Here is a 24,965-nt window from a genome sequence, read left to right on the forward strand (position 1 = left end):
GGATGGATTGTTATTAAATTTGGCACAGACATCCATGGCCCCCTCAGGATGAATTGCATTCACTTAGGTGTAGCACTGAACTAATCCCATTGCCCCAGAGCCAGTCTACGACGAGCCTTACCACTCTCCATTTAGCCGCATTGTATCGAACTTGGTTGCAGTTGCACCAGAATTCCACTAGGAGTGATTGCGGGCGAGTGCAGAATGAATAGGGTCCTATGGAGTTAGATGGCTAAATTTGTCCCTTTCACCTGGTAATCGTCAAAAAATTGCAAACTGTTGTATTTTCTGCAAGTTCAATATGGATTATATAGGTTAGAAGTGAAATTGTTGAGAAGTTTTGTCCTTTGGATTTCCTACAGGTTGGGCTGTTGTTGGCCATAACACACATTCTGCTAATGAATGCTGATTGGTCAGTGACAGACTTGCGACTATTTACAGTACTGTATGACCAGAGATCCCTGATGACATCTGAAGACAAAATAGCTGTAAAACAGGCGAAAATATGTTTTATTTCCTGTTGTAACGCTGTTATTATGCACTTTTTATTCATTTTTAATATTTTTTCAAGTGAGGAAGTAACTGTTTAGAACCCCAATATGAAATGATGGCTGTTTAGAAGTCTGCTCCGATGTTTTCGGAGACGTGAAGCTCCACCTGACCCGGACATCACAGAGGCAGCCAGTGCTCGGACGGCCAACCTCCATCGTCATCCCGGGGGAGAAAACAATCGTTAATTAACTTAACCGATCATTTGCATTAAATGTTGTTGTTTTTTATCATGTTATATAACATGATTATGGTACGCGGTTCCGTAGACGGGCTGGACGGGCTCTCATCGTGCTCTGAGGTGACTCAGAAATTACCGTAAAGCAGCACCTCTGGCTGTGACGTCATCAAGTGAACAAACAAACAAAATGTGAAGATGAAAGATTTCTAACACCAAAGTAAGATAGTGAGCGTGTTTAACTTTATACTTCACTGTGACTTTGTTAGCATGCTAATGTTAGCATTTAGCTCAAAGCACAGCCTCACAGTTCTGCTAGCAGAGCTGCAGACTGATGAGTCTACTAAAAACACTGTACAGAATAACCTTTAAACTGAAACATGGTTTGAACTCGTCACCTGACAAACCTTTTTCTATAAATCAAAACTCGGAAATATTTAGTAGCTTCCAGCTGACTTTAATTTCCAATCCATCCTGGAAGCTTAGAATGAAATAAACTCTTTGAAGCTCTAACATAGTGTGATACTCTCAGAAATTTGCATATTCACTTTCTTGCTGAGAGATAGATAGTAAAATCAATACACCTAATGTCTCTGTTAAATACAAGGTTATATGCTGGCAATTAGTTTAGAGCAGAAACAGAGAAAAATGGTTTGTGTGGCTCTGTCCAAAGGAAACTGTCCACCTGCCAGCACATCTGAAGTTCGCTAATTAACACGTTTGAAAAAAGAAAGCACAAAACCGAGTAAAAATGACAATTTGTGGGGGTTGTGTACTTTAGCAGGCACTGGATCTTCACTTGTGTCTCATCTTTATGCTAACAAGGCTAATCCAAAACATATAGCCTACCCATCTGATGAAGTGGATAAGAGTATTGACCATTTGTAACTTTTACAATTAGCCTACACAACTTTTGGAGGGGTCCAGCACAACATCTCTGACCACAGAGATGTTTAGGATATTGTGTTCGCTTTTGGCTACCTGTGGCTAATGCTTGTTGTTGTACATGTAGGGTAGTTGCCTTTCCGTGACCATGGATGGCGCTGTTGTGTTGTTTTTGGCCCTCAGCGGTTTGGCAATTGTGGCCTTTTGGCCTTACAGGCCACCGTTTTTTGGCAGGGATTCGCCCGCAAGAACGCCATTTTGATCAAATGTTTCCCCACCGTAAGGTAAGCTGCATAAACGGTGCTCTGTGTAAATGTAAAATACTTATGTTTTATCCGTATGTTTTGTGTTAGAATGCTAGTCGTAGGTGAATCCTTCTCTTCTTTCTTTTTTTTACTTATGAAAAATGTTTGTTTCCCCACCGTAAGGTTGAACGTTTGGGCTGTGAATGAGAGAAATAAACGGGTGGTCCGAGCCATAAATCAAGAAAACCATCCGTGTGTCCGACTCGTCCCTCCTTCCGCACCCCCACCAACACCAACACAAACACAACGCAGAGTCCAGGTGTGGAGTGGCGTGAGCTCGCACGGCCTGGGTTACATACACTATACAACTGAGTTTAACATCTTAGCATTTTATAGCTTTACCAACCCTCTGATATAAATGCATAATCTCCCTGGTCTTTGAAAGCCTGAACTCTTAACAAGATATGCTGTGGTGCTATGTGGCTCCTAAAAACCCAGGGAGTCATAAATATATTTATTACAGGCCTAGTAAATGAGAGGGGTGAAATCATTATAAATACACATTCCTGAGGGAATAAATTACGGCACAGTGAGACACTGCAAGTCACACCTCGGAAGAAAGCAGGGAAATGGGGGGTTTGGGTGTTTGGATATTTTTGTTGCTTTCTCACTGTCTGCATGTGCATTTACTGTATATCTCCTAGTGGTCTGTTATGTCACATTTCAGTAGTTTTGGACTTCAAACCAGCTTAAAGTTAGATAGTGAATTTAATTAGCTGAGTAGCCTACAGTTGAAGTCAAAAGTGTACATGCACCTAGGGTTCAAGTCATTAAAACACTTAGTGCTACAACAGATTTCAGATTTCGACTAGTTTGGCCATTAAAGGTTCCAAATAACTTTCAGCAATCTGCCAGTTTCAGTCATTTTTGATGCAGAACTTTGTTTTGATTCACAAATGAAAAAATGTGCATGGCCCAGTTAAAGGCCACCTGTCTCTCACTCTCTGAAGGATACAGGGGCCTGTGGGGCTGCAATAATAATTTATTTCCCTCCTTCTTGCAGTTCACCTTTGAATTTGCATTCACAATACTAAACATGAGTGGATATACTGTACCTCGAGCCTCCCACTCCAAAGTCAAATGCATTACCCCACTGACCTATCCAGCATGTCCATTATCTTACATTTTACTTTCTAATGATAATGAATTAAAACATAATACATTGTGATCAATTCAACTGTTTACATGTTGCTTTCAGCAACAAACTTCACTGTACTCACGTGATTTTCTTCCCCACGGTTCCACAACAAACTCATGTCTTTCTCACAATGTGCGCAACAAAGGAGAGAGACTTACAGAATCGGAAATATGAGCCTCTGAGTGAGACCAGTCATATCCAGCTGCCCTCTCACACAACATTCTAAGCTAATTTCAGGAGAAAAGTGGAAGTGCCTGTTTTGTTTTGTTTTTTTGTTTTTTTCTTTTAGCTCGCAAGGGTTTTCAAAAATAGTTGCTTTGAAAACACCAAAAACATATCAGTGTGTTTGGGAACAGTCTGCTTGTTCTGATAGGAGCTACCGTTTTGTCACAATATGCCCAAATGTGTGACTATCGCCGTGGCAGAAAATCATTCTCTTTCTCTGCGTTTTTGCCTACAGTACCTCTGCCAGCGGTCCATCTATCATTGTGGTAAGCCCTCAAACTGCCATGGCAACCTCTAAGCCTTCGGCCAGTCCCACAGCTGAGACCAATTCATTAATTAGGGACTCCTGATATCTCAGTTTATCACCTTCTGGCCCACTTTCTCCCATACATTTATATGAGTTTCCAACCACACACACACATAAGCACATGCATGTTTGTTTGTTTGTTTTTTCCTGTTGTACGGACAATTTATATTTTCATGCAATTTCATTTTTATGATGTGTTTGTTTTTATTTGATGTTTTTAATTTCCCCTTTTTCCTGTTGTGAAGCACTTTGTATGTGCATAATACAATGATTGTTTTGGACAAATAACTGTTAACTGACAATTATCAGACAAGCAGTAAACCGTAAGACTAAACAGATGACATACCACTCAGGAAAGAGGAGGGTTTTTTCTTTAAAGCAAATATAGTAAATCAATCCCAGAGCAACAGTAAGGACCATGTGAATGGAGGGTGGAAGACACACAGTACAGAGGGAAGCATTCTTCATGGGGCTTTTTGGGCTTTAATGGACAGGACAGGACAGGACAGAGAGAGACAGGAAATGGGAGGCAGACGGGGGGAATGTCACGTAGGATAGTGCCGCTTGGCGCGGGATACGAACCGGGATCGCCTGCAGCGAGGACTATCAGCCTCAACACATGGGGCGGGTGCTCTACCAACTGAGCTAAACACCGCCCCTCTCCTCTCCTTTCAGCTTTTACCGTCAGGCAGCCAGTTCAGAGTACCCCTGGCCTAAAGAAAAGACTTACAAGAACTCTTTTATCCCCACTGCAGTGCACATTTTAAATGAAAAGAAATAGGTACCTGTTTTTAGGGCAAGATACCTGCTGTTGCCGTTTTTATGTGAGCGTTACATAGCTTTTATGTGAGATTTTTTTAATGTGGGTTTTTACGTTGGTGTTTGTATGTCTAACTGTTCGGAGCCCAAACTGATGATAATTTTCTGTCCTTGTGATAAACAATAAAGCTTTTTGAATTGAATTGAATTGAATTGAAGAATCTGGTACATAAGTAACCTATCTATTTCCATGGTTAAATAATTCCCATTTCAACGTAACCCCTACAAGGCTGCTGAGCAAGGAGGAAGCTCCAAAAGCACCGTTAAAAAAAACAGACTGCAGTTTGCAGCTGCACATAGGGGCAAAGATCTAAATGTCTTTAGAAATGTCCTCTGGTCTACTGAGACTAAATTTGAACTATTTGCCTGTGAAGATCAAATTTTGTGTTTGGAGGGAAAAGGGTGAGCCTTAAAAGCTGAAGAAAACCATCCCAACCATGAAGCACGGGGGTGGCAGTGTCATGCTGCTGGGGTGCTGGTGCTGCAGGAGGGACATTTGCATTTTCCAAAATAGACAGCATCATCAGAAATTAAAACTATTTAAATACTGTTTTGGCAACATGTCTTGTCTCATTCAGGAAGTGAAAGCTTGGTCTCAAATTGGTCTACCAGATGGATATTGACCCCAAGCATACTTGCAATATTGTTGCAAAATGGCTTAAGGACAGTGAAGTCCAGGCACTGGAGTGGCCATCATAAAGGCTTGACCTCAATCCAATGGAAAATCTGTGCAAGTAGAACTGAAGGTGGTGAAAATGTGAGAGCAATATGTGCATTTATTTTGGCATATCACAGTCTTCAAGCAGTGATCCTAACTCACTTATTGCTGGATTGTTTTAAATGTCAAAAATTTAGTTTTTAGTGTATATGGCTAAGGTGTAGTGGTTGTAAACTTCCTGGTTAAACAAAAAAATTTATTAAGAATACTGTGTTTATTTATTTGTGGAGGTTATGGTAAGGTAAGTCTTTCAGAGAATTCATATGTAAATCAGTATAGTGAAGTATTGTCTAAACTGATATAGTTATAATTGTCTAAACTGGTATAGTTACTCACTGTTCTTCCATGGAAGTTCTCATTCAGCATTTCCATGTTCTGAATGATGGTTAAGGTTTCAGTATCGTGTGCCAGGGCTGACGTCAAAACCTGGACGTTTAGCATGGCGCTAGTTCCAGGAAAAGAAAGTTAATGGGATTTTTGCATTGCATTTTAGATTAGGTCAGAAAATAAGCTCTGTGGCTAACACAAGTTTATGATACTTACAACTTTTGTTCGGCAAGATAATCTTCACATATGAACACCTTTTATACCATATTTGAAGCTTAAATGTGTTCATCAGAAGTAAAAATCTAACATTAGGCTTTAACAGACTACTACATGGTCGCATGACCACCACTAAGCTTTTGACTGCCAGCACTCTCGCCTGTTTCGGGGGTGATGACATTTGAGCAACTTGTTAGCAACCGCCTTTTTTACAACACGTAAAAGCTTCAAAATTCACAAGTTTGCTGACGTGTTTTATGTCGTAGAACAAAACCTGAAACTCTCTTAAGCTTTTGTTAACCATACCTAATTTGAGGCATTTTACCAAAATCCCATTCAAAAAACGTATTGACTTTTAGATGAGAGAACTGGAAGTGCTAAAAACGCTAACGGAGTTCCAGGTTTACTGGCAGACTCTATTGGAGAGAGAAGAAGGAAGTGTAAGAATGACCTGTCAAAGCTGCTGGGTATCATCCCTTAAAGCTTTCGAGACATTTTAAGCCAACTCTCTGAGACTACCATTCACCAACGGTTAGATATCATGCAGTTACACTGTGCTTCCTTAGCTCTGACAGCCTGTGTGATTATGTAAATATCGTGGTTCAGCTTTCAGACATTTTCCACAGTGCATGTAGTGCATAATGGCAGCAGTGAATATTGGTGGATTCACAGGTGTTAGAGGAATTGGTGTATTGATATACATAGAGGTGCAGAGAGGTTTGACCTCCTGACCCTGTCAATTTCAGTGGCAAATATTGATTTCTGTTCAGGCAATCTGGTTAAAATGAAGGAAACCCCATATTTTCTAATTGAATAGTTAAAGAAAAAGATTAATAATGACAGTGAGGTGGTTTTAACCGTTTATTAGCTGATGGCGTCTGTGGGAAAAACAACATTGATGTTATACATTCTCTGCGATGGAAACAAACAGTGATGTTATAAGATTTTCCGTGTGTGGAAAAAAAAGAAAAGAAGGAGGCCACATGTCATCTGCTCAAGCAGCTTATTATGACCCATAGTTTTCTTGTATTGTTTCGTGACCTCTGACCTCACTGCATGTTCATTGTTGTAACCATGACAGCAAGGCCCTCAAAAAAAAAAAATCAACAATGTGACAACCGACAAGACAGTTTCCATCCGGCTCATTGTAGCCTCCAATCTGCCCTGAAAATGTAACACTGTAACGTCCTATATTGGAAAACAACAATTGCTGAAGCTATTGTTAAGTGTCCGCCCATTGGTGGCAAAAAAAAAAAAAAAAAAACGTAGTAGGCTACAAATAGCCCCTTTAAGGACCATGACCATGACAACAAAGGTCTGATATATGTCATGCTCCTATGGGTGGTATACAAGGTTCAGGTTGGAGAACTTATTTCAGGACTTAGTGTAAGAAGTAACACTACAATTGTGTCACTTTAACCCCAATTATTGTTTTCTTTCATCATAAAACTCAACACAGCCACCCCATATTTTCAGCTTATTCTAGCGGCCACTTGTATGTATTGTTATTATAACTGGACAGCTGTGGCTCAGGACGTAGAGTGGGTCGTTTGTTCACTAACCAGAGGGTCAGTGGTTCGATTCAGGTGTGTGAATGAGTAGCTTTCAAATGCTGTGTCCAGCGCTGTATGAATGTGACAACAGTGTAACGTGCTTTGACTGATCCTAGAGACTAGAAAAACGCTATAGGCTAAGTCCATTTGCTATTTACATGGCATTAGCATTAACTGCTGTTTACTTGCCAGTCTCACCAAGATCTTAAGACGCTATTGTGTTGATGAGGGGAAAAAAAACATTGTAATACGTCTGCTGAGGAGTAGGCTACTTCTTCTTCTTTAATAGAAGAAAAAAAGGGTGATAGAAACAGTAAATTGCTCTCCAGCAGTGGAGAAAGCTGTTCATAAGTAAAAGAAGCTTGAAGCTGAACTTGCAACGTTTCTTCTTGACTAGCAAGTAAATAGTTGTTGATCCTGACATTGTAGCAATAGCAAGACTTGAAAGGTACCTAAAAGTATACATATATCTTTAAATGTGTGTATTATTATAGGAATGCAGCAGTTCTGTCTTCAAGGAAACTTCAACTTGGCATGCAAATTGCTCTCTTGGTCCTGTGGGTGGTCTCCAAGTTTTCTGAAATACCCAAGCATGAGTAAGTTGACTCCAGCTGGGAAGACGTGCACTCCTGAATCCAAATTTCAGTGAGTGCAGGAAAGATTGTTATTTTCAAAAGACACATTTGTAGACTACTTACTAATGGATTGTAAGACAAGGAAGACACCAAATTACTTTTGTTCGAAGACCTTCCAACAAATACTGCAGGCTCACTTCATTTGATAAGACTTTGTCCCACATTGTGAAGGTTTGTTGTTAGCTGTGAAGGTGTTATGACCTAGAAAAAGAAAAGAATAACAGCTCATTTTAGAGCTACAGTGGAGAGTGAAACAAAAAAGGTTGATAATTCTCTTTTGCAAATACACCTGTTTGTAGCAGTGTTTTTAAGCAGATGTACATCTCTAAACTAAAAAAAATACATGTTGTGCTTAATTTCTAGGTGGGAACATTTTGTTCTTTCTGAGCAAGATGAATCACTGCAATAACTGTGTTTTACTTGGTTGAAGAAAAGTAAAATGCATTGTAATTATACAGTACAAGATACAGGAAGTGCTTTGGAGCTCATGGCAGAATGTACATGGGAAGAGATTAATCTTTAGTGTTTTGTACTTTGCATTGTAAAAACACAAATGTTTAGCGTACAGCTAGGTGCACCATCAACTTCTGTTACCATGTGGGAATGTACAGTACATGTTCAGAGACAACTAAAATATTTTCTGACAAATGTCCCATCCTGCAGTGCAACATGTTGCCATGATTAAACCTTTTATGCTCATGTTCAGACACTCAGAGTACTCATTCAGGGTTAGAGATAGACTGTGGACTGGTTAAATACAGGCGTTAACTTTGCACTCATTTCTTTTAAAATCATCATTACTTAATCTCATGCTAGAAACTGAATTTAATTGCCTAAATCTAACCATAGACAGAACTGTGAATGCAAATCCGAGTCTCTGATGTGAGAGTCTTGCACAGCTGCCATCCACATTAACCGCTTCCTGGCAGCCCCGCTGGTGATAAAGCTGGTGATTCAGTCACTCAGTGAAGTTAGTGAATGTTCAGAGCTTTGCCTTTGTTCTTACCTGACCTAAAACCCATCCCTCCACTGAGTTTGGTGCAAATTGGCTCAGTGTTTATATCTTTTCTTTTTTTTCTTTTCTTTCTTATTTTGGTTGATCCTGCAGAGAAATATACATTGATTAAAACATTACCTCCTTGATGCCAGTAATAAGAGTACTGATAATTGTATAGCAGTGAAAGGCTGCAGTCACGCAATGCCTGTCTAATGTCAGTCAGATTTATAATGTGCACGCAGCTGAAATTGTTTTGTTTAATGTTTAAAATGAAACTGAACTGTTCTTGGCCGAAGCTACTTTAAATATTCAAACTGGGCTTGATCAGAAGAACTTTATGTTTCTTATGTGACTTGCTTGAGCAATGACCTGACTTGACCTGCTTTAATTCTCACCACAATAACTTTAGACTTGCTAGTGGCTGGAAAGTTAAGACTTGAAGCTGTGACCTAGCCTATACTCCCACCTCTTGCGAATGAAATCAAGCACTTGCAATATTTAAGAGATGCGAGCTTAAGAGGTCTCTTTAGCTCAGATTTATGTTTTCCTATTCAAATTTGGTTTGACTCCAATTGGCATCACATGTGCGGGTGGGGCATGTTTTACAACTGCTGACAAAAACACATTTATACCACAAAAAATGTGCAGATTTTATATTATAATTAATTATTTTTTGCACTTAAAGTCATCTGAAAGGTATTTGGTCCATCAGCTTTCCAGACTCTTGGACATCCCAGCAACAGCAACAGCAGCAGCAGCAGCAGCAGGACAGGGAGGAGGATGTAGCGAGGAAGTAGTTGTAGGAGGAGGAGGAAGAGGCAGAGTGTTCCGCTTGGATGGCCGGAGCTGCGAGAATGCTGGTCGGATAGGGTAGGGAAGGAGAGAAGGAGGAGGAGGAGGAGGGGGGGTGTTGTCTCTCTCTGTCTTTCTCCGCCTGCCGCGTGTGCGTGCGTCCCGCTCCATCTCCAGCTCCATCTCGGTTCGTAGAGAGAGAGGGAGAGAGAGAGAAGGAGAGGGGAAGAGGGGAGGGGAGACTTGACGCATCGGAGTGAGAACACACGGAGGCTTTACTTTTCCGACAATGCAACCTGCGAGACGCCACGCCGTCAGCCACTTGTGCCACTGAGAGAGAGAGAGAGAGAGAGAGAGAGAGAGAGAGAGAGGAGGCTGAAGGATGGAGACACAGTAGTGGCGGCGCCGCACAGCACAGCCCAGCGCAGCGCAGCAGCAGCGTTCCCCGTGAATGAATGTAGCGCAACACAAAAGAGAGGGAGAGAGAGAGAAAGCGGCTTCCTTGCGCACAAGTCAGACGGATATTTATTTTTTTTTGTGCCGGGAGCGTCGCCGCGACTCAGTGATGTCTGTGTGCACAATTTTGTTTAGTGAGAAAATACGGATTAATCTGAGGCTGTGAAATCCTCGGAATATCACTGCTGCCAGGACAGGTAAGGCTATTATTATTATTATTATTATTATTATTATTATTGTTGTTATTATTATTATTATTATTATTATTATACTTATAGTCCACCACCTGTCAAGTCAGAGCTCAATCAGTTCAGCAGCAGCGGCAGCTCAGAAACAAATGAAGAGCAGTTTATGCCCCAACTTTTCACAGATTATATTAAAGGCATGTGCGCGTGCGTGCGTGTGTGTTTGCAAACCGGGATTGCCTTCTCTGAATTTCACCCTGTGCTGATCTCATTTCCTTGTAGGCCCTATCTACTTTGTTGTGGGACTATCATGGTGGAGCCAAAGTAATCTGCGAGTCTTTGTATGTGTGTGTGTGTGTGTGTGTGTGTGTGTGTGTGTGACTGAGCGTCTCTCAGATCAGTGCAGATGTTTAGTAATCCGTCGGCGTTGACCCTCCCTTGAATAATCCTTGCGGATTTGGTTGATTATGCCGCCGCTGCCGCTGCTGCTGACCACCTACCGCGGCCACGAGAATTCAGTCCGCCTGGTCCTGGGCACCGCGGGATTAAGGCAGCAGGAAAAAAAAAATGTTCAGCCCACATGTTTCAGATTCACTCTTGGGTGATAATAAGTTCGAACTAAAAAGTTAAACCCCCAGACTCCTGCAACAATTAAAGTTGTGTTGGTAGTTTGTTGCCTCAGAAGTGGAGCTCAGAATGAATCTGCCTGTGTATCACTGTATCACTGCTTTAATGGTGTTAATCATCTGTCAGTCACTGCATAAGACGCCCAGTGTTTAGGCCTAGAGTCTGGTGGCCAGCAAATGCCATATAAGCCTACTTTAATATGTTTAATACACTGAGCATCTGTGCAGCTTCTGCACATATATCGTGCCAACCTCTGCTCCAAACCGCTCACTCAGACCAGCTCTGAAAAGTAATTCAGCTTCCGGGTGCATCAAAAAAAATAAGCCTGGCGTGTACAGTCAGGGAAAATGTGTCAGTGTGATGATAAGACCAGTCAGAACAGATGTGCTGCACTGAGCATCCATCTCATGATGCACAGACATTGTTCATTCAGCATTAAGTGTGCGGCTGACTGAGGAGCAGCCCCGTAACTGTTACTCTCTGGGTGTGATCTCTTTCGTGGATCTGACAAGAGCTGAACTTATTCTAAAGTTTAACCTAGGAGGAGAAATAATGAGATGATCCTGCAGCAAAGATGTGTGATAAAGATACAGACCTAAGCAACTGCAAGTTTGCTTCACAAATGGTAAACATCTTTTTTTTTTCTTTTGACCAGCATCAGTGAGAAAGAAAAAAAACTAACTAACTAACAAACAAAAAAAGCCGCCCTTTTAATGGCTTCTGCCGTCCTGGAAGCCAACAGCCCTGTCAGAAGTGACAGAGCACAGAAGTGACATTAAAAATACCCAAGGATAGGCGCATTTAGACGCACAGCATAAAAATTTCATTGCACGCTTCCCGCAGGAAGTATCGAAGAAATGTCATCAAAGTCATTTCTTTTTCATGTCTCTCCAGGAAAACCAGCTCAAGGAACAGAGGAAAAGGTAGAATGAGTGGTTTTTGTGCAAAGTGTTAGTGAACATGAGCTGTGATGGGGGACGTTCAGCATGCGGCAGTTTCCGCCCTGCCTTGCGAACGGAGCTGCACTTTGTTCCCTCTTTAACACTGACTTGCTTTTGTCATGAGATATCCCATAAGCACTGACATTAGAGCCATATGGGCTCTTCTACCACTCATCATGACAGTTTCATCATGCATATGTCAGTTGCTTAAACTGCACAGAGAGGCATGCTGAGAGTTGAGGAGAGTGGGTGGTACAACTTGTTGCTTAATCCTTGCGTTCACCTGTTTTACACCTGTGTCTCCATGCTGGTCTGCACCAGTCTCACTGTGGGACTGTCTCATTATGCTGAGCTGGATTTTTCCTCCCCACTCCCCTGGTGCGACATTATTTCAAAGTGAACGTCTTTATGTTAGGAAAAGCTTCTTTGAGATGTTAAACTATAAGAGATCAAATTGTTAATCACTTGGTTAATTCACGGGAAAGTAACAAACAGCTGTATTGATAATGAACACATTGTCATTTTCAAGAAAACTACCAGTTTCTTCTCATGTCAGCCTTCAGATGTGAAGATTTGCTGTTTTTCTTTGTCTCAATGTCACATAGAACTGAAAGAAATTGAGTTTTCACACCAGTGGTCATAAAGGAATCAAGAAATAAGAATCAGTCATCTTTAGGAAATTGTGACAAGCATTTTCTCTATTTTCTGATGAACGTTTATTGACAAATAAATGCCATATGAAAACTATAAATACAATAAATGATGATTAATTCAACAGTGACTCTAATGTTCAGAGAACTGTGAAAGAATTCCCATTGCAGTGCCTAAGCTTTAAATGTCTTGGCAAATGAACAAATATTTCATTAACTAAAGTACAACAAAGAGAAGCAGCATTTCCTCTCATTGGAGACAGTGGAATCAAAATAGCTGCTGGTTAATTTGCTGTGAATCATCTGTTTGTTACATTTCTTAACTATTTTTGACATCATATAAACAGCCCTAATATATTGTGTTTCAGAAAGGGCACAGATGAAGTGGAAAAAATTATAATAACATTTTGCATCAAATTTTCATTTTATGATCATTTTAAGGGGTTACCAAGAGACTCCTGCTGTCTACGGTCCATCTCTGTTTTGACCTGATGTCTCTTACATAAATACACTTGAAAAACAACCAATATGTGTAAAATGTGACATGTGTATATTTGTACAGCCACCTCAGTGATCAGGCAGCATCCACACACAGTAACAAGATGCAAATCAAAGAAACGCCTGGTGTCAGTTGCTCAGCTGCTGCACATTTTCCACAGCGCCATGATGGCTGAGGAAACAGCGGGTCCCCGATCTTAGTTCAGTAGCGTGTGGTGTGGTCTCATGTTGGCCACGTATTACTTGCTTGAATCTGGCATAACAAGAGCTCGTTTGACACATTGAGATGCAAGTTAAGACGATATCCTACCTGTCAAGCAGGAATATAGGAAAATTACGTGTTTCTTCTTACGCGAAAGCAAAAAGAAAGTAGTTGTGATTAAGCTGTTTTCCAGGAGTGTCAGCATGCCAACCAGCAAATACAGAAGATATTCAGAGAATCAAAGTGACTATGGGCAAATGAAAGTTCACATCCTGTAGGAAATCCACCCAAACTTAAAAAAACAAAAACAAAAAAAACTGAATTTCTTAAAAAATGAGTTGCCTTCAGTTTTTTTTTTCCTGCACAGCCCAGACTGGATTTCATTGAAATAAATCTTTAATCTGCCTGAGTCTGCATCCACAATCTTCCACCCACTGCTACACTTCTAAGAGGATGAAGAATTGTTGTATAATTCAGTCAAAGCAAGGTCGTGAATATCAGTCATTTGCTAAAATATGTCCGTTCCTCACCATCACAAGTGATGATGCGCACACTGCTGTGAATTGGGAGCCCCACAACTGTCAGGGACAAGTACACTTGACTTTAATATAGCGCCGCTCCTCTGTGTTGCCCACCTAGTCCCATCTCTCTGTTCACTTTTAGTATTTAGGATGAAGAGGACAAAATCCAAGACGGCTCAATGAGACAGCTCCATTTCCCGCTCTATTTATCGAGTCTCATTGGTTCTGTAAATGCCCTATTTGTAATCCAATCGTATTAGAATAATTTCCCTGCTTTAGTGATGCTTTATGATGCTCTGTCACTTCTAGGCCTTTGGTTTCAAGGCACCGCGCTCCTTTGGGGTAAGTCTTCACAGACTGTCTGAGCCTGCAATGTTTCCCCCTGATTCAAACATTGCACGCCGCCTCTCCTCGGGAATGGCTTTAATTGAGTGCTTAATAAGAGCAACGCCACACAGCAACCAACTTGGGGGGGGGGATCTGAGTGCTGAGACTGCTGCATTATTAAATGTACTTATATAAGGCTTCCAAACATCTTCTTTCCAAGTGGTCTAAGGCTAAAGCCAGGTTTATGATTCTTTTTGATGATACGCTCCACTTGCATGTGGATTTTTTTTTCTTTTTTTCTTCTTTTTTTGCCACAGATTATCCACGAGAGCAGATTTTCAGAGGTGTATTGTGCTTCACTGGGTGTGGCTGCTGTGTCAGAGCCATCTTTTCCTCCCTCATGTATTAGCACTCGATAAAACTGCGTTCCCCGCGGGGCATTGTTATTTTCTTTTGTCTGAATCAAGATTAAAGCAATGAATGGAGCAGCTGGGACGACTCAAAAGAATGTTTTAAAGACCCCCTAAACAATAATTTTCTTCCTATTGATAACTGTAGATAAAATACAAGCAGCCTTACACTTTGTGCCAGATTCGGTCAGAAGCTTTTTTTTATTATTATTGTGGAGTCACACTGACAAAATTGCAGGTGTGGCATAAGGCAATTTCAACATTCTTTAAAATAAACATCCTCAGCTCCTAATGCCCTGTTAAGATCTTGTGTTAGTGTTGCCTCACCATTCATTCATTTACTTTAAGTGTATCAAAACAACAATCAACAAGACAAGCCATGTTATTCACTATTTGTCCATGTTTCTTTTTTAAAATTACAAAACCTTTGTGCATCTTCCTTGACAGGAGCTCCAAAAGAAGATTACTTTTGAGTAAATCAGGACAATGTGGAAATTAAGGTAAAATAGGCGATATTATTTAAGCAGTTTTTAACTAGTTTTATTGCACAATTATTTAAAAGAGATTTCAGACATTAAAAATCATCACTTGTAGTTGAAATGGCAATTTGATTTGCATTTGCTGCTCAAATATAGCAGCAATTTGTATAGAGGCAGCAGCAGTGGGATCTGCAGTAGATAGGTTGTTGTCAAGATCTATTTGCAAAATAATAACTCATGCAATCCATGGTTAATGGGACAAATTGACTGGCACCAACTACTTGTCATGAAAGTTTCCAACCACAAACCTGGAAGTTATTCTGTGTAAGAATTTAATGGGGAATTTAATGCTCTGGTATAACGGTGGTAAATTGGTGTTAACAGCCAATAAGGCGGTGCCTGCCACCCAGAAGACTCAAAATTGTTGACAGAATCATGTTCACAAAGGCAACGTCGTTTCTGTTGTTTTGTGTCAACACACATGGTTGTGTTTAGAGAGTCACACCCTGGAGGGTTTAGGGAAAGATGGTCGTCTTGGTTTAATTTAGAAAAGGTTCACAGTGGCTTGAAGCGCAGAACACATGCTGGTTTATTAATGTTTGATTAAAACCCACAATCTTTCCCTTTCACAAAATGTCTTTAGCTGTCTAACTTTAGCTGATGTGAACCTACAGTTTATACACCCACCTTCCACCTCTCTGCAACGTATGTAGCTTCTGCTGCCCTGGAGGAGGAAAAAAAACAATAATCCGCAACATAATCCAGACAGAATTCCAATCACTATATAACTGATTTAATTACAGTAGTTTATAATTTTTGTAGAAATTTATTTTGTATCCATGGCAACTGTCAGAAAGGCACTACTGTACAACAACTGAAATATTAATATAATGGAGAAAAGGATGATATTTTCTTTTGATTTGGTTTGGTTTTGATTATAAAGTGTCCATGTATCAATGCTACTGAAGCATCAAAGCCTGAGTCCACAGAGAAATGCATAGCAACTGTGCCTCAAAACAAACTGCTATGACTTCTGTTACTTAGTGATGTCACAACTGTCAGCCATGCTCCAAGCTCCGCCCACCTGGACTGGCAATCCGACTTTCCAGGATTTTGTTTTCTCTGAGCGTTTACCTGAGATTGGCTACTCAGAAAGCAGTCAGCTTTTCAGAGAGAGTCTAAGAGCCTTATATGCCTGACCAGGATATTACATGGAAATTGTACACATATTAGAACTGATGAAATTAGGGAATTAAGGGATTACTCAGTAAATAGAAAATGATTTACCAGTTGCTATTTTTTCAGTCACTTTCTCAAAACCAAAGCTCCCAAATAATGTTGTTCCAGCTGTTTTATTGAAAGCAGTTCTGTGATTGTGAATTAGATATATTTTGGTTTTCATTTTGTTGGTTAAATATTACAAAATCTGGAGACCTTTTTTGTTTTTCATTTTTGACTGATAAAATGATCATTTTCAGACTATCACACTGCTGTTTTTCCAGAAATCTCCTGCTTCATGCACATGTCAGCTGCTGAGTACAACTACAATCTGGAGTGTCCTGCTCAAGGGCACCTTCATAGCACCAACAGTCTCTGGAGCATGCTTTGTTTTATGTATATTTTGACATTTACATGCCGCCCTTTGAATTAAATGAATCAGTTTGGATTACTTAATGAGGTGCTGTCATTGACAAACAATGTAGTGCACTGAATGGATACCTCCCTTTAAAACAGACTGTGAATATTAATTTGGTGATGTGCCCATTAGTAGATGGGCACATGTTGAAGCTGCTCAACAAAAGTCTTTTAATTGTTGAATGAGGATTTTAATGTTACTTTTTTATTATCATTATTGAACATCTCTGGTCATTATTTTCACTTTCATTGGTATGTCTGATTGAAGTTGTTTGTATCCAAAGAAGAAAAATTCTCTAATCATCATGTTTACACGGACAAGAACATTGTGTTCATGTGAAATAAGTTTTCACAGAACTGCAGATGATGCAAAGTTCAGGTATTCAAAATCTCATCTAGTTTTCAAATTAAATAATTAGCTATTCTACAAAGCTGCTGTTTGTTTAGCAGACCATTTCAGATGTGTGTGGTTCAGATAAATGAGATTCTGTAGACATTGTATCAGAGTGCAATTAGCTGGTTCATCCATTAAAACCAAGGACAATGAGGAAAAAACAAAACAAAATAATGCCTATTTGGCTTTGCTGCAATGCAACTATCTATTTTAGATAAGATGAGAAGTGCAGATCCATTCAGTTTCCAAATGCTGGTAATTTCTGTCAGACAAAGTGGAAGCTAGGTCTATATTTAAGGTCATTCAAGCCAACTCTCTATGGCCGTACTAACAACACCATCAGTGCCTTTGTATGAGTTGAGAAAGAAACAATCAAAGCTGCTTTTGCACCTCGCCTCTTGTTTTGCCACAAATTCACCTTTTGAGAAAATGTCAAAGTGATGTATGTCATTCCTGCCTGGAAGTGTCATTATAATAGATCCGCTTAGCAGACACCTATAAAAGCCGTGACTTATGTCAAAATGTGTTCATTTTGTTAGTGCATCTGCAGACATACAGAGTCTCATGTTATGAGTTAGAAATTGAATAATATTAGATTTTGTCCGTTTACCAAACCAAATACAGTATGCTGCTTTCAGGCAACACTGAGTGTTTGTTTTAGAAGTTACATTAGAAGTCACAATCACGTGTTCAGTTGTAGTGTTTTTTATTTATCATTGGGCCCTAGTTTGCTGGCGCAGCGCAGGTGGCGCAAGGTAGCGCAGCCGGTCTAATGCAAGTTTCGACCAGCGCAGCCTAGCGCAAAGTCAGATTGGAAGATTGGCAGATCGCGCTGCGCTGAGATAGGCGTGGCCGCGCAGCAGGGGGAGGCGTCACAGATTCAGCTTGGTGCAGTGGAAGTTTTGTCCGAAAATGTCCCGCCGAGGTTGCGCTGAAAGCTCGCCACCTCCAACCAGGTCTAGTCTCAGCGCAGCGCGAAGCGCAGCAGGTGCAGTGGAAGTTTGGCTGACTGACCTGCAGTGCACACACGTCACCAAGACCTCACAGGCAGATCTCCACAGTTCCAGACACATTTCAATGCAATAAATATCCACAATAACCACTATTTAATGCAACTAACGGAATCAACACGTGAATTTATATCTATATAGATTGTCCCGTCACATCTGACGTCAGATCAAAGCAGAGATCAAAGGCTGTGGCACGCGCAATGGAAACTCCACCTGAATTAACACAGCAGGGACGAACTGGCACTGAAAAGCAGCTGTGGATGTCCCAAGCAGGACTGAGGGTGGATGACTGCATGTCGCTGCCGTGTTGAGATACCACTCTGCCCTTGTGATGATCGCTTTATTTATTTATTTATTTATTTACTTATTAATTCATTAGCGGAGAGCGACCGCGTCACGCAGCCGTAATGAAAAACAAAACACAAATCATCATCTCTCTCTTAGTCCACCACAACAGCCTCGGTATCAGATAGTCAGTATATAGCCTACTACAGTATACTCAGCATCTCATCACAGAAAAAAAAGAGAAAAAAAGAGACGGACAGAGAGAGAGAGAGAGAGAGAGAGAGAGAGAGAGAGAGAGGGAGGGAGAGAGAGAGCGCGAGTCCTTTACGCTGATTTAATCCACATGGTCTGTGTTTATGTTGTGATTAGTGTACACCTGTCATCTTGCTTACATAGGGTTTGAATAAATGTGAGTTTCTTTATTAGTGTATTAGTTGTTTCTTACATTGGGCAGGGGTTCTCAGTATATCAGATCAAACCTGGTTAAGTATATTAGTAAACTCATTATTGGTCACTCTGAGCTCGGACCTCCGGACCAAAACAGCTGTTTCCTCCTGGGAGAGGTTCGGCCTCTGGCGTCGCTGTTTCCTCCGTCCATGTCCAAGTATAAAATGACAAACTTGCAGCGCGCATCACCCGCCGCGCAGTTAAAGGTGAGGAGAGGAGCTCCTTTGATTGGTGAAGATCTGACTCGGCTGTGTCAAACCCACTCCACGCCTTTCTCTCCTCCTCCTGTCTCCCTCCCGCCCTGTCTCCTCCCTCTTCACCGTTTGCGCCGGTGGGAGGGACGAGGGGAGGGGTTGCGCTAGTCTAAGTCTGACTGCGCGGCCCAGCAAACTTGCGAAATGGACCTGGGCCACACCCCGTTGGCGTGGCGAAGCTGCGCTGATGCTAGACTTCACCTGGTCGACGAAACTAGGGCCCAATGTCATTTTTCAAAGGGAAATTGGTTTTGAAATGTTTGTCTGATTTTATTTGAAAGTTGATGATTCGACATCATTGTGCCATTTAAAAAAGAGAGTGTCCTTACCAGAGAAATGACAGCATTAGTTGTTTGTAAAAAAAACAGGTGAATTGGGACAAGAAATCAAAATGGTTAACAAAAATCTGAATGTTAGTGTGTTTTTGGTCACGACTCCATAATATTTTTTTCCCCTTTTTTAAAATAAATCCTGCAGTTTTCGCTAGGTTTGGCACTTGAGTTGAGTCAGGGTGATAGAGTTTGGAAAAGTCACTCTTCAGTTTCAAACTGTCCGGGTGTGCCACCCACATCAGCGGTGATGTGGATGCATAGCAGAGAGATGTTTTCATCGAGCTGTCACAGATGGCCTTTACCACCACTGCAGCTGTACACAGAGCTCAACATAACAGTAAGAAGTGTAAAATTAAGCCTCAGGCCTGTGGCATATGTAAATTACTTAACAACAAAGGTGCTGATGCCCATGTATGATAACTCCACTGCAACTAAATCTGTTACAGAGTAAATGTACAGCTGGTGTCATGGACTGAGTGTATGGAAATGACAGTTTTTAAGTTAATTAGACAGCAGCAACCACCAGATGTGACTGGTAATACAGTTATTTATAATAACCATTGAGAATGAACAGTCCTCCTGATAAACCATGAACGCATCTAATCAGCATCTTATGGGTGGCATCTCTAAAACCAATACATTGATTAAAAGCATGCAATGGCTTTATTAATAATAGTTAATGAAAAAAATATTCTTTAATGAAGGACTGAAATTTAAAAAAAAATGTTAATGTGGTAGATGTATCCCCATATAGGTGTGGATGAATTTGAGCTGCTGTGTGATGTCAGTTATGTCACTGGCACCACTGACAAATAAATCATAATTTCTTGCTTGGATTTATCATTTTAAATCAAATAAAAGCGTAGATGAAATTGAAAGAAAAAAAAAAGCCTCGAGCCACAAAGGACAGCTGCATGTTGCTTACATTGTTAGATGTAGAGTTGTTGTCACAGAGCTAATTTAGTTGTGGCCTTACTGTAGTCAGAGCTTTGGTAAACATTGAGATGGATAGCCTACACTAACTTTATTAATTAGTTGGAAACAGGAAAATAAGTTTTACAACAGTCAACGCTAAAAACCCGCTAACATTGCATGTCCATAAACATATCTCTGGATGTAACCCCACTCTATTTCCCTTTTACTGCACCACTCAGCTTGGTTGATGACCTGCTTTCATGATCCTAGCAGACCAAGTCAGTGCTATTGCTGCATCTGCTTTTTGATAAATGAGTCCTTCAGTGTGTATGTCATGAATGTTTATTTGCAACGTGGCAGCCAAACAAGGTGAAATTCATGTCAAAGGGCAAAATGAAAACGTTTTTTTTCTGGGTGAAATAGAAAACATGATGAAATGGTGGATGACACTATTTACTTATAGGTCTACAAAGTCTTAATGTCTGCCTTAAAATTGGATGGATTTACTGTGTCATACTGAAAAGTTGTCTAAAAAGGATCCACATCATCTGCCAAGGCTCTGCTCCATGCAGAGACCTCAGGCATTGACTGGCATTCACTTCTAAAGCATTTTCTCTTCTAGAGACCAAATTCATGCAAAAGTTGACACTGTAACCTTGACAAGACTTTGTCACTTATGCAGGCCAGAGCTGATCTGTAACATCTTACATATTTATAATAAAATAGATAAGATAAGAAAATTAAGATAGCAGCAGATGGTACTTTATAAAGGCAAATGAAAACAGGATAAGTTACAAATTTTAATGACAGACATCACATATTTAGTGGATATTCTGATAGTTGATCACTTCTCTTTCCAAAACAACCATCACCATTATAAAATGAATACTGTCATGTTTCATAAGCTATTTGAGACTTGTTATCGCTGTGGATTTCTCATTGCTTGAGTAATTAACCACAAGACATTGTAGACTTAGTTGGCAGATTATTAATCATGATTTAAAACTGTGAGTACTAGCCACAGTTCTAAAGATACCGCCTAATATTTGCCTAAATCCTCTGTCTGTCTCTGCAATACTTGCTCCATGAAATAGCAGCAATATCAGTTTCAATAAATGAATTTGAATTTGGGATCTGCTGGAGAATTGCTGCGCTCTCTTTGCCAGTGTTTGGAAACAGGTGAAGCTATTTACACAGTGTGAGCAAAAACAGATTTCATTCCAAAGCCCCCGCCCCGCACTCTTGAACACTGGCCCATTTGACTTGAAACAACTGTTTTTAAATGCTTTTTTTCATGTGCTCTAACTATACCTTTGTTGTTGTCATCCAACACAAAACAGTTAGTACATGCCAGAACAGATGAGAGTTATGTGGGTGGCCGTATCCTGTTTAGATGTAAAAAAAAATTTGAATGGTAGATAGATAGAGCTCTCTTGAGTTCAAACTGTCCCTTCGATCACCGCTGGTTGTTTGGCTCTCCGCCCTGATATCATTGAACACTGGACGATAGATCTCTAGGGACCAGGACAGTGCATTAACTAGACGTGTTATCTCCTCTTGAGCTAATTTAATTCAAGGTGTGATTCTGTACCTCCTGCACAAAGACATCAGTTTCTTCTCTGAGCCAGCTTTTGTGATAGATCGATTCTGGACTGTTCCCCCGCATCACCAAGTTTTGAGGGTGGCAAACAGTGCACAGACTTTAAAGGGGAATAAAAGAGGTGATTTAAGTGGTCAAGCCCCTCTTTCAGCAGTAGTAAGTGACCATCATGTTGACTTTTTTAGATGCTTATTCTTTTATCTATAGTATGTGGAAGATAAAAGTAGGAAACCCTTTCACAGCAAATATACACCAAATATGGTTGCTGATGTAGTAGACACTTTTTCATGTACACACAGCTCCAGCACATTAATATTCATATTCAGCACCACAGTAGGATTTCTCAGAATGCAATAGACAAAATATTCTTTAAGCTACAGTACTGTGTACTCAAGGAAAGGTCCAGTGTGTTCACGTATGCTCATCTTACGTACACATGAGAGATGCAATTAAGCTGTTATCAGTATGATGGGTGAAAACCTATCAATCTTTAAATTTTCTGGTAATTTGTTACTGACTGAATACATTGATTATCTCCTCCCCTTAGGCCTTGTGGCATCATCAGTCATTTCCCTTTAACAAATAGCTGCAGTATATTACATCCATAATGTCTAACACTAGAGTGGTACTGAGTCTGACTGCAAAGTAGGTGGTTATCGCAGGAAATCAGCATTATGAAGTGAATTATATCTGTGAATTATGCTTATAACAGCCACCGCAGCAGTAGTAGTAGCCTAATAGTGCTAGCACTGGTAAAAAAAAATATATATATATATATATATATACAGTATATATATATATTGGTGGTATTGGCTGTAGAAGTAGTTGTTCTAATTATTATACAACAATGGCACTGGGAGGGAATGCATTTATGATAACCACTCATCCTTTTCCTATTTGCAATTTTTAATCAATGTACTCTGTGCATCAACAACACTGTGAATTCAATTATTTGTGAGTCAAAGCATCAGTACAATTAAAGAATATCAACCTTTTATTTTCCTTTTTTCGTCTTTGCCTTTGCTTATTAAGTGTTTTCGAATTTCATCTTTGCAAATGAGTGAGAGGGATGTTTCATAATGTCTGATGTAGTTGTAACATTACAAGCACTGGTAAACTCTGTAAGCCTGGCAAGAACCTTTGTTAACAAGGCACAGCTGGATACACTTTGTGTAGCCAGAACATTTATCAACTTCCATTTCCCTGGCATCGAGTAACTAAACAGATTACGGCAGCAATAGGCATGAGCAAGTTTGTGAGGCGCTCAGTGTTATCTTTAGCTGCCGGGGTGCTTTATCAGGTCGAGTTGAAAAGAGTGGAGGGACCAAAGCAAGACTTTGATATTGTAAAAAACAGACCTTAACAAAGTGGAGGAACAGCACCACCCCAGAACATGGATACAGATCAGTGGTCGTGTTTATATTTGCATTCTGCCATACTTACACTTGCTATATGGAATCCATAAGTGCATTTACATTGACACCATACAGTGCACTATTAGGTGTGGGAATTGTGTAGTCAAAATAGGGCGCTTGTTACAATGACAGCGGAGGGACCACCAACCTGTTTTCAAACAGAACAGTACAGACTGAATGAACTGAACGAATTGGATGTGGCAAACACCATGATTGCTGTTTTGTCATCATTTAGTTTGGGGATATTTTCATGGTTTTCAAGCTAATTCAATCAGTGAGGCAGATGGTTAGCTGGGTTTTTGGTGCTAAGACTAGTTCTACCACTGTAATGGGAATATGTTATCAGCCCAACAGTGACACTCAGTATTACATTTGCTTATGATCTGACCAAGACTCAGCATATAAATAGAAAATATTAATGGACCCAACACTGACCCATGAGGAACTCCAAGAGTGAATGGGAATTTTTAACAAGAGAGATGGTTCTATGGAAAGGCTGACACTTAGTAAATTAAGTACTTGGATTAAGACCTGTGCATAAGTGGGCAAACTAGAAAATTAACTAGCTATATCCACATTAAAGACGTTTACCAGATCAGCATGGAAGGAGAGCATAGGAACCAAAGTCTGTGTATGTTTATTGACTGAAGGTCTGCTTTTGAAGATTTATTTATTCAGTTTTTTATTTATTGCCACTGATCAATAATTTATCTTAAGATATCTTCATCTACCAGTCTAACTGTGAGTGGCTGTTTATTGGTGCTGAAAATGTAGTATGCAGTGAGTTAAATGAAGCTGAGAGATGAACAGTGAAAATGAACCAAAACTGTAAAGCTGAGACTGACAAAATCCAAATAATGAGCTGAGAGACACTTTAAAAGCCCGTAGTGCTAAGGGGAACTGTGTGATGATTCTCTGCGGGTTTGTCACTTTGAGCAATAGTTTTGACATTTCACATGATTTTTATCCATTAATGTAAAGATATTGATTCAAGCAGCTTTAACCTGTCAGTTATTAATTACAAAACAAGGTCGACATGATATTAATATAATCACAAACCGCATTCTGTCTCTTCTGGTTTTTATGCATATTTTGTCCATGTTTTTCCCAGTGTACGCATTTGAAATTGTGAAATGAATTTAGCAATATGCTAGATTTCTGTGTGGATTACGCCCCCGCTGTTAAAAGTGAAATTAAATTTTGCCTTCTTGTAAGTAAAATGGTTCGCTGTGTCCCCAAAACAGAGCACTGTTATTATACCTGTCATGCTCCTGTGCATCATACTAAATGCTTTGTACAGTTTAATTTATCAAATTATCACTGATGGAAAATGTTGAAAAGGAAACTAACACAGACAAACCAGGCATTAGCTTAATAGGCACAGGGCTTTTTGCTTTCAGAGACACACTTTAATATGCATAAAACAGCTAGGCACAGTCGTTGATGTATCCAAGACAGACTCTGACAACCTTCTATATGAGGTATAAAGATAAAAGGCCTTTCCTCTGTAGGTGGAGACAGGAGACTGATCTGGAAGGAGAATCTGAGATTAATAAGAACCTGGCCTATTCAAATAGTTTCTGGAGTTGTTTCATATGTGTTTTTCTGTGGTTTTGTATCGCTCCTGCTCACTGCGTTTGAAAACTTTGTGCCGTCTGTGTTGAATCACAGCGGGGTGGAATCACAGAGTTCCTCTGTGCTTCATTGTAGTGGCAAAATTACACAAATAGTTGTAATT

At 40.1% G+C, this 24,965-nt stretch overlaps 1 protein-coding gene across 2 annotated transcripts in view; it reads left to right on the plus strand.

The window, feature by feature from the left end:
- Positions 1-9,720: 9,720 nt before the first annotated feature.
- Positions 9,721-24,965, plus strand: part of cntn4 (contactin 4) — a 168,906-nt gene continuing 153,661 nt past the window's right edge. Inside the window, exon 1 of one of the 2 annotated variants that reach the window (XM_085776463.1) lies at positions 9,721-10,297. The gene's annotated coding sequence lies outside the window, so the exon portion shown is untranslated. The remainder of the gene's footprint in view (positions 10,298-24,965) is intronic. The other variant, XM_085776462.1, reaches the window with a different exon arrangement.

The sequence above is a fragment of the Trachurus japonicus genome, chromosome 5, assembly GCF_045865225.1.
Source record: "Trachurus japonicus isolate A0001 chromosome 5, Traja_1.0".
Lineage (NCBI taxonomy): Eukaryota > Metazoa > Chordata > Actinopteri > Carangiformes > Carangidae > Trachurus > Trachurus japonicus.